The sequence below is a fragment of the Pinus tabuliformis genome, chromosome 5_1 (assembly GCF_031772625.1).
Source record: "Pinus tabuliformis cultivar Carrire ecotype Pingquan chromosome 5_1, CPIR1, whole genome shotgun sequence".
NCBI classification, from domain to species: domain Eukaryota; kingdom Viridiplantae; phylum Streptophyta; class Pinopsida; order Pinales; family Pinaceae; genus Pinus; species Pinus tabuliformis.
Genome location: NC_142305.1, coordinates 881,436,871 through 881,447,387, shown reverse-complemented (window position 1 = coordinate 881,447,387; position 10,517 = coordinate 881,436,871).

Below are 10,517 nucleotides of genomic sequence, written 5' to 3'. Positions count from 1 at the left end.
ACCTTCTCTCGTTCTCCAAACTTCCTTGGAAGGAGCTCCAACCCCCTTTGCTCTTGTACTAGCCAAGATACTAGTACGTAGGTGCTGACCTACAATCTACTTTCCTTCAGGTACCACCTTTCATACATTTTCAGACTGGATATTCCTGAAGCACAACATTACAATCTGTAGACCCTAATTCATTCAATTTCACAACAGATCATTGAAGCTAAAACAACCACACTTTGAATCACTGAACCACTGAACCCTGTCAATCCAGTTACCAAACACAGAGCAGACTACAGAACTCTGCAATAACAGTCAGACCCCACTGTAAACCCAAAATCAAGCTTCAAAGATATACGCTACTTCAATGAGCAAAACCGCGTATACACGCGCTTTTACCGAAGCCAACCTGCGTACAGATCCTAAAATAAACCTTTCTCAATTTGCAGCTGTACCAGACATCAGTTAGACCAGAAACATAACATTGCGACAATATGCAGATCTAGAAATACGCATAATCAACCATATCATGATAGTGCATTTCAAACCATTAGATCCGATCTATCCTTAGATCTAGTCCTTCCATCAACCGATGTGATCTCTCTTGGCTAGATCAAGCAACCCAGAACCTGCATATCAGATCTCTTTCTCTCTTAGATATTCAAGCCTTGTCGAAAGATGTATTTGCCTAATGATCTTCTTCTCCTTATATAGCCTTAGGCCTTGCTCAATACCAAGAGCCAAAACCATAGTAACACAATACATCAACTTCAAAACTAGGGATCGACACGCCCGTCGAGACACAATGGTCCGAAATCATAGGCACAACTTCCAAGGACTAACCACCATGGACCAAAAGGTACTTTCCACAGTACACGCGCTTTTTCTGAATCAAACTAGCGTGTACACGCGACTTGGGCTTAACGAACCTGCGTATATGAACTTCCTTGGCATGCTGTACTAAGATCTGTCTTCTGATTAAGTTGCCATCACCTGTACCAACCTCTGAGCACCTGTTACCTCCTCTGAGTGAGTTGCCATCAAGGACAACACTTGAATCATAATGCCAACAATCTCCCCCTTTGGACTTGATGGCAACCACCACACCAAGTCACTCTCCCCCTTTGACATCAAGGGCAAAGGGCTGTGCTCCCCCTGAGGACATGCTGATACCTCTGCTTGGCTGTGCTGCAAAAGATGGCTTCAACAAGAACCAAGACTTATACACCATAAGGGACCTTCCTATCACCAAAAGACTCAATACATACATCCATACTCCCTACCAAGAGGGGACATAACAGAAACAACCAATTATATTACAGCATTCATCCCAGGAATAGTGGGGAAACCAACATAGGCCGTTACATGACCTTGACACCATAAAAGAGATATCGCAAGAGAGATACATGACATAGAGACAACAGATCTAGACCAAGACTTATGAAAGTCACCAGCAGCATATGATAAACATCTTTTAGATCAGCAACCAGGATTTCTTTCTGAGCTCCTTTTCCTGAAATCAACAACCAAAACATCTGAATGCCAATGCTTTATGAGACTTTTAAGCTGCTCCCCTGAACCTGTGCCTGCTGCACCCCTGAAACTGTGCCTGAAGAATTCTGACATACCCATTGCTGTTCAGAACTCCAGAGTTTTGCCCTTGCTGTTCAGAACTTCATATACGCGATTTCTCCTGCATGAAACAGCGTATGTACGCGGATATTAATCTCTGCAACAAGCGTACACAGTACACGCGACTTTTCATCATAAATCCGCGTTTATACCTTTCGTAACTTGCGTATACCAACTTTTTCTGTAGAACAGACAAGCTTCAACAGCAGGATGAAGCATCAACTACTCCCAGCTTTTGTCTGAGATATTCAAAAGTTTCCCTGGGCAGTGGTTTTGTGAGAATATCAGCAACTTGTCCTTAGAAGGAACATACTCCAACTTGACCTTCTGCTCAAGCACTTGTTCCCGAAGAAAATGGTACTTGATTGGTATGTGCTTGGTCTTTGAGTGCATGACTGGATTCTTTGAAATGCTGATTGCACTTGTATTATCACATAAGATAGAGACGGGTGGAGTGCAAGTGATTTGAAAGTCCTGCAAGGTCTGCATCATCCAAAGAAGTTGTGTGGCAACAAGATGGCAGCCACATATTCTGCTTCAGCTGTAGATAAGGCAATCGAACTTTGTTTCTTGCTGAACCAAGATACTAATCTGGAACCCATGAAGAAAGCACCACCACTTGTGCTTTTCCTATCATCCCACTTCCAGCCCAATCTGCATCTGTGTAAGCATGAAGAGTGAGATCTGTATTTCTAGGATACCATAAGCCATAGTTTTGGGTCCCTTGAAGATTTTGAAGATTCTTTTGACTGCCTGAAGATGAGTTTCCTTTGGGTTGGCTTGAAATCTTCCAACCATTCCTACAGCATGTGTAATATCTGGTCGAGTACTGTCAAATAAAGCAAACTCCCAATCATGGATCTATAAGTGGGTTGGTGAACTGCTGCTGATTCATCATTTGCACTGAGGCTGCATCCTGTAACCATGGGTGTACATACTGGCTTTGACTCTTCCATGCCATACTTCTTCAAGATCTGTTTGAGGTATTTGGTTTGAGACAAGAAGATACCTCCTTCATTTTGTTGGATTTGCAATCCAAGAAATATGTCAATTCTCCAAGAAGTGACATTTCGAATTCTTTCTGCATAACCAAGGCAAAGTTTTGACTCATAGTCTCTTCATTGCTGCCAAAAATAATATCATCTACATAAACAACAAGAATTAGCAATTTGTTATTTTCAACTTTTATATAGAGATTGCTATCTGCTGATCCTTTTGAAAAGCCTTGTTGGTGAAGATATTTGTCCAACCGATAATACCAAGCCCTTGGAGCTTGTTTGAGTCCATAGAGTGCCTTTTTCAATCTGCATACAAGGTTTGGATCATTCCCAAGAATGAAGCCATCTGGCTGCTCAATATATACTTCTTCTTCTAAGTCTCCATTCAGGAAGGCTGATTTCACGTCATTTGAAATACCTTGAAGTTTTGAAAGCTTGAGAGAGCAAGGAACATTCGGATGGCCTCTAGTCTTGCCACAGGAGCAAAGGTCTCTTCAAAATCTATTCCTTCTTGCTGTGCATACCCTTTACAAACAAGTCTGGCCTTGTTTCTAGTTACTTCTCCATTTTCATTTAATTTATTCTTGAGAGACCCATTTTGTTCCTATTACATTCTTATCTTTTGGTCTAGGAACTAATTCCAAGTGTTGTTCTTTTCGATTTGCTCAAGTTCTTCATCCATTGCTTTGACCCAACATTCATCTTTGCATGCCTCTTTCACATTTTGTGGTTCAGTGGAGGAGAGTAGTGCCAAGTAGCTTGAAGCTTCTGCAAGTGTCCTTCTTGTTTGTACTCCTGCTTCTTTCTGCCCCACAATCTGAGTTTCTGGATGATTCTTTTGGACATATCTGGATGGAGTCTTCTCTTCTATTCTTGTCTGCTCCTCTGGTTCTTCTTGAGATTCTTCTTCTTCTTGAGGTTCTTCTTCTTCATTATTTCGCCTTTGAGAGTAACCTTCATCTTCTTCAATGTCTTCATGATGAACTTGCCTAGGAATATATCCCTTCTCATCAACCACTATATCAATACTGTCAACAATTCTGCTAAGTCTTTTATTGTAGCACTTGTATGCTTTGCTATGTGGAGAATAACCAAGAAGAATGCCTCATCTGCTCTAGGTTCAAGTTTGCCAAGTTGCTCATCAGTATTCTTAATATAACATTTGCTCCCAAAGATTTTGAAATGCTTCACGGAAGGAGTTTTACCACTCCAAAGCTCATGAGGTGTTTGAGTGCTGTTTACTCGGACATTTGTTTTGTTAAGAATAAAACAGCAGCATGTGCAGCTTCACCCCAGAAGGTTGCAGGAGTACCTGATTCATCGAGCATAGCACGAGCCATTTGTTGGATAGTTCTGTTCATTCTTTCCACAACCCCATTTTGCTGAGGAGTTCTAGCTGTAGAGAATTCTCTTCTTATCCCATGTTCATCGCAGAAATCGAAAAATTCATTTGATGTGAACTCCCCACCTCTGTCAGATCTGAGGCACTTAATTTTGTGTCCTGATTCATTTTCAGCCAATGCTTTGAAGGATTTGAATTTTTCGAATGCTTCATCTTTGTGCTTCATAAGCCCTAACCAAACAAACCTTGAGAAATCATCAATGAATAATATCAGATATTCTTCTCCTCGAGGTGTCCTTTTCCTAAATGGACCACATACATCTGTATGGACTAGCTCAAGAGGCAAGCTAGCTGATCCTTCCTTCTCTGGAAAGTTAGTTCTGGTTTGCTTTCCAAACTGACAAGATTTGCATATGGTGTTGTCTGGAATTTTGATATCTGGAAGATCGCGAACTGCCTGATATTTGCATGCTTTCCTTATTTGTGAGAAGCTTAGATGTCCCAACCTTCGATGCCATAACCAGTGCTCTTCATCCTTGCTAAGATAGCATTGTTGTTGTCCTTCTTCAAATATGTACAGATTATTTGGAGTTCTTTTGCCTTTGAGAACTGTTTTACCTGTATCAAGATCACGAACAAGACATCCATTCGATCTGAAAATAACCTCGGTTTTTTGATCACACATCTGGCTGACACTTAGTAGATTATGCTTCAATCCATCAACATATAAAACATTTCCAGCCTTGACCTTTTCTTTCAAAGGAGCAATACCTTTTCCTTTTATAGTTGCAGGAGTATCATTTCCAAAAGAAACTTTCTTTCCCTTTTCTAAAGTAGAATAAGATTCAAGTTTTTCTTTATCACCTGTCATATGTTTCGAACATCCACTGTCAATGTACCATAGATTTTCCTGTCCTTCTGCATAAAAAGCTATCCCACATCTTTCTGTCTGAGGTTCCTTTATTCTCCATTTTTTGGTGCTCGTGGCTTGTTCCTTTTTCTCCTGATACCTGCTCCTGCATTCAGAGTCTTTATGACCAAAATTATTGCAAATAGAACATTCAACTTCATTTTCAAGAACCGAAAAGTTGTTATAGGTCCTCTTTGTAATCCCTGTCATACTTCTTTGTTTTTGAGCTTCCCTAGTCATGATTGTTTTATATGCAACACATTGAGCTGCTTTGTGACCAAAGTTATGGCAAGAAAAGCATTGTCCATTGAAGAAGCTTCTGCGGTTATTGAATCTACCAGCCAACTGATTGTAATTTCTATTTTCATCTATTCTTGAGCCAAACTGAGAAGATTTTACCTGTGGTTGGTTGTAGCTTTTGTTCACCCTTAAGAAGGATTGTCCCTGATTTACCTGATTATCTTCATTGTTCTTCTGCTCATTTCTTCTTGCTGCATCAAGATAACTTTTTGAGGTGGATGCTTGAGAGGTTTCTCCATTATAGCCCAAACCTGTCTTGTTTAGAGGAGACCGCTGCACATTGATAATCTCATCCAAAGTTTCAGATCCTTTGACAAACTTAAGATTAATAGCTTTTGTTTTCTCAATTTCTTTTCTGAGACCAACAATTTCACCTTCTAGTTTTTCAAGATGTTTTTCCTTTTCATCAATTTGAAATTGCAAAGTATCAATGATCACACTCTTTTCTTCTATGCATCTCTTGAGTCTAGTAATTTCATTATAGAGATTATCCACATCTACAGCATCCTCATAATCATCATCTTCAAATGCCATTAACAGCTTATATTTATTACCTTGTTCATCTTCATCACTGTTTGATAAGCCATCACTATCTTCATGGGTGTAGTAGCTTTTCTTATTTGCACTTTGTTTCTTGTTCCATCTAGCAGGTTCTTTTCCTTTATCCTTATAGGACATTTTGCAGCATAATGACCTACTCTTCCACAAGCAAAGCATTTGAAAGGTAGCTTACCTCTGAACCTTCCAGAACCCCTTTGAAGATTTCTGACAAAATTTGATTCTTCTTCCTCTTCTTCTGGAACATGGCTTGCTTCATAGTAATCTTCTTTTCCTGATGCCTTAAAAGCAGCTTCCCTTCTGTCAGATGGACCTCCCTTTCTCATTTCATAAGCAGTTAGAATTCCATGTAGCTGAGACATAGTGAGAACACGGAGATTTTCTTTTTCTTCTATTGCAGATACTTTAGATTCAAACTTGGGGGATAATGATCTTAGAATCTTTTGAACTACTATAGTCTCTTTTATTTCTTCACCCAAATTTTTCATGCAATTAACAATCTCATCTACCCGAAGAAAATAATTAGCCACACTTTCATCATTATACATCTTGAGAGTCTCATATTGAATCCTGAGAGTTTGAAGTTTAGCTTGCTTTACCTGTTCATCTCCTTCATAGCTAGTGATCATTTTGTCCCATATCTCTTTTGCTGATTTGAAGTGCATGACCTTCATGAATTCTGTTTGGGATATACTTCCTAATAGAGTACTGACTGCTTTTGCATTTGTTTCATACTGCTTTTTCTCAGCTGGATCTGTAGGAGTAGCTGAAGGAAAAGCATAGCCTGTTTCTACAATGTTCCAAACTTCTGTACCAAGAGATTGAAGATATGCAGTAACTCTTACCTTCCAATAATTGAAGTTTGTCCCATCAAAAATCGGTGGCCTGATTGATGCTTCTTTCTCGTAGTTGCTCATGATGAATGATCTACCTTCAAGCGATCAAGCTTCTCTGAAGGACCTGCTCGATACGATACCAACTGTTGGAAATAATACTGAGAGGGGGGGTGAATCAGTATTATCAGATCAATCAAACTTTTTCAATGCTCAGAAACATATACGCTACTTCAGTTAGGTGAACCAGCGTGTACACGCTACTGTGACTAAATAAAACAGCGTATAAGAAGAAAACTCATAATTTAGTTAGCTTATTCTTCAGTTAAGTTCATCAGGACATTATTCACCACATTAACAGTAAACAGGTGCAGTATAACAGAACAGATCAAAAACCACACACATGAACACCAAGATATAAGGTGGAAACCCAATGTGGGTGAAAACCACCTGCTGCAAGTTGTCTCTATCTTTCTTTAATATGAAACTTCAGTTTACAATCTTTTGTACTGGTGCAGCCTTATACCAGTACGCAGGCTACAACCTGCAGAAGGCTACAACCTTCTCTCGTTCTCCAAACTTCCTTGGAAGGGAGCTCCAACCCCCTTTGCTCTTGTACTAGCCAAGATACTAGTACGTAGGTGCTGACCTACAATCTTCTTTCCTTCAGGTACCACCTTTCATACATTTTCAGACTGGATATTCCTGAAGCACAACATTACAATCTGTAGACCCAATTCATTCAATTTTCACAACAGATCATTGAAGCATAAAACAACCAAACTTTGAATCACTGAACCACTGAACCCTGTCAATCACCAGTTACCAGAACACAGAGCAGACTACAGAACTCTGCAATAACAGTCAGACCCCACTGTAAACCCAAAATCAAGCTTCAAAAGATATACGCTACTTCAATGAGCAAAACCCGCGTATACACGCGCTTTTACCGAAGCCAACCTGCGTACAGATCTAAAAATAAACTTTCTCAATTTGCAGCTGTACCAGACATCAGTTAGACCCAGAACATAACATTGCGACAATATGCAGATCTAGAAATACGCATAATCAACCATATCATGATAGTGCATTTCAAACCATTAGATCCCGATCTATCCTTAGATCTAGTCTTCCATCAACCGATGTGATCTCTCCTTGGCTTAGATCAAGCAACCCAGAACCTGCATATCAGATCTCTTTCTCTCTTAGATATTCAAGCCTTGTCGAAAGATGATTTTGCCTAATGATCTTCTTCTCCTTATATAGCCTTAGGCCTTGCTCAATACCAAGAGCCAAAACCATAGTAACACAATACCATCAACTTCAAAACTAGGGATCGACACGCCCGTCGAGACACAATGGTCCGAAATCATAGGCACAACTTCCAAGGACTAACCACCATGGACCAAAGGTACTTTTCCACATACACGCGCTTTTTCTGAATCCAACTAGCGTGTACACGCGACTTGGGCTTAACGAACCTGCGTATATGAACTTCCTTGGCATGCTGTACTAAGATCTGTCTTCTGATTAAGTTGCCATCACCTGTACCAACCTCTGAGCACCTGTACCATCCTCTGAGTGAGTTGCCATCAAGGACAACACTTGAATCATAATGCCAACAATCTCCCCCTTTGGACTTGATGGCAACCACCACACCAAGTCACTCTCCCCCTTTGACATCAAGGGCAAAGGGCTGTGCTCCCCCTGAGGACATGCTGATACCTCTGCTTGGCTGTGTGCTGCAAAAGATGTTCTTCAACAAGAACCAAGACTTATACACCATAAGGGACCTTCCTATCACCAAAAGACTCAATACATACATCCATACTCCCTACCAAGAGGGGACATATCAGAAACAACCAATTATATTACAGCATTCATCCCAGGCATAGTGGGGAAACCAACATAGGCCGTTACATGACCTTGACACCATAAAAGAGATATCGCAAGAGAGATACATGACATAGAGACAACAGATCTAGACCAAGACTTATGAAAGTCACCAGCAGCATCTGATAAACATCTTTTAGATCAGCAACCAGGATTTCTTTCTGAGCTCCTTCTCCTGAAACCAACAACCAAAACATCTGAATGCCAACAATGCTTTATGAGACTTTTAAGCTGCTCCCCCTGAACCTGTGCCTGCTGCACCCCCTGAAACCGTGCCTGAAGAATTCTGACATACCCATTGCTGTTCAGAACTCCAGAGTTTGCCCTTGCTGTTCAGAACTTCATATACGCGATTTCTCCTGCATGAAACAGCGTATGTACGCGGATATAATCTCTGCAACAAGCGTACACCATACACGCGACTTTCCCATCATAAATCCGCGTGTATACGCGTATATACCTTTCGTAACCTGCGTATACCAACTTTTCTGTAGAACAAACAATCTTCAACAACAGGATGAAGCATCAACTACTCCCAGCTTTTGTCTGAGATATTCAAAAGTTTCCCTGGGCAGTGGTTTTGTGAGAATATCAGCAACTTGTTCCTTAGAAGGAACATACTCCAACTTGACCTTCTGCTCAAGCACTTGTTCCCGAAGAAAATGGTACTTGATTGGTATGTGCTTGGTCTTTGAGTGCATGACTGGATTCTTTGAAATGCTGATTGCACTTGTATTATCACATAAGATAGAGACAGGTGGAGTGCAAGTGATTTGAAAGTCCTGCAAGGTCTGCATCATCCAAAGAAGTTGTGTGCAACAAGATGCTGCAGCCACATATTCTGCTTCAGCTGTAGATAAGGCAATCGAACTCTGTTTCTTGCTGAACCAAGATACTAATCTGGAACCCATGAAGAAAGCACCACCACTTGTGCTTTTCCTATCATCCACACTTCCAGCCCAATCTGCATCTGTGTAAGCATGAAGAGTGAGATCTGTATTTCTAGGATACCATAAGCCATAGTTTTGGGTCCCTTGAAGATATTTGAAGATTCTTTTGACTGCCTGAAGATGAGTTTCCTTTGGGTTGGCTTGAAATCTTCCAACCATTCCTACTGCATGTGTAATATCTGGTCGAGTACCTGTCAAATAAAGCAAACTCCCAATCATGGATCTATAAGTGGGTTGGTGAACTGCTGCTGATTCATCATTTGCACTGAGGCTGCATCCTGTAACCATGGGTGTACATACTGGCTTTGACTCTTCCATGCCATACTTCTTCAAGATCTGCTTGAGGTATTTGGTTTGAGACAAGAAGATACCTCCTTCATTTTGTTGGATTTGCAATCCAAGAAAATATGTCAATTCTCCAAGAAGTGACATTTCGAATTCTTTCTGCATAACCAAGGCAAAGTTTTGACTCATAGTCTCTTCATTGCTGCCAAAAATAATATCATCTACATAAACAACAAGAATTAGCAATTTGTTATTTTCAACTTTTATATAGAGATTGCTATCTGCTGATCCTTTTGAAAAGCCTTGTTGGTGAAGATATTTGTCCAACCGATAGTACCAAGCCCTTGGAGCTTGTTTGAGTCCATAGAGTGCCTTTTTCAATCTGCATACAAGGTTTGGATCATTCCCAAGAATGAAGCCATCTGGCTGCTCAATATATACTTCTTCTTCTAAGTCTCCATTCAGGAAGGCTGATTTCACGTCCATTTGAAATACCTTGAAGTTTTGAAAGCTTGAGAGAGCAAGGAACATTCGGATGGCCTCTAGTCTTGCCACAGGAGCAAAGGTCTCTTCAAAATCTATTCCTTCTTGCTGTGCATACCCTTTACAAACAAGTCTGGCCTTGTTTCTAATTACTTCTCCATTTTCATTTAATTTATTCTTGAAGACCCATTTTGTTCCTATTACATTCTTATCTTTTGGTCTAGGAACTAATTCCCAAGTGTTGTTCTTTTCGATTTGCTCAAGTTCTTCATCCATTGCTTTGACCCAACATTCATCTTTGCATGCCTCTTTCACATTTTGTGGTTCAGTGGAGGAGAGTAGTGCCAA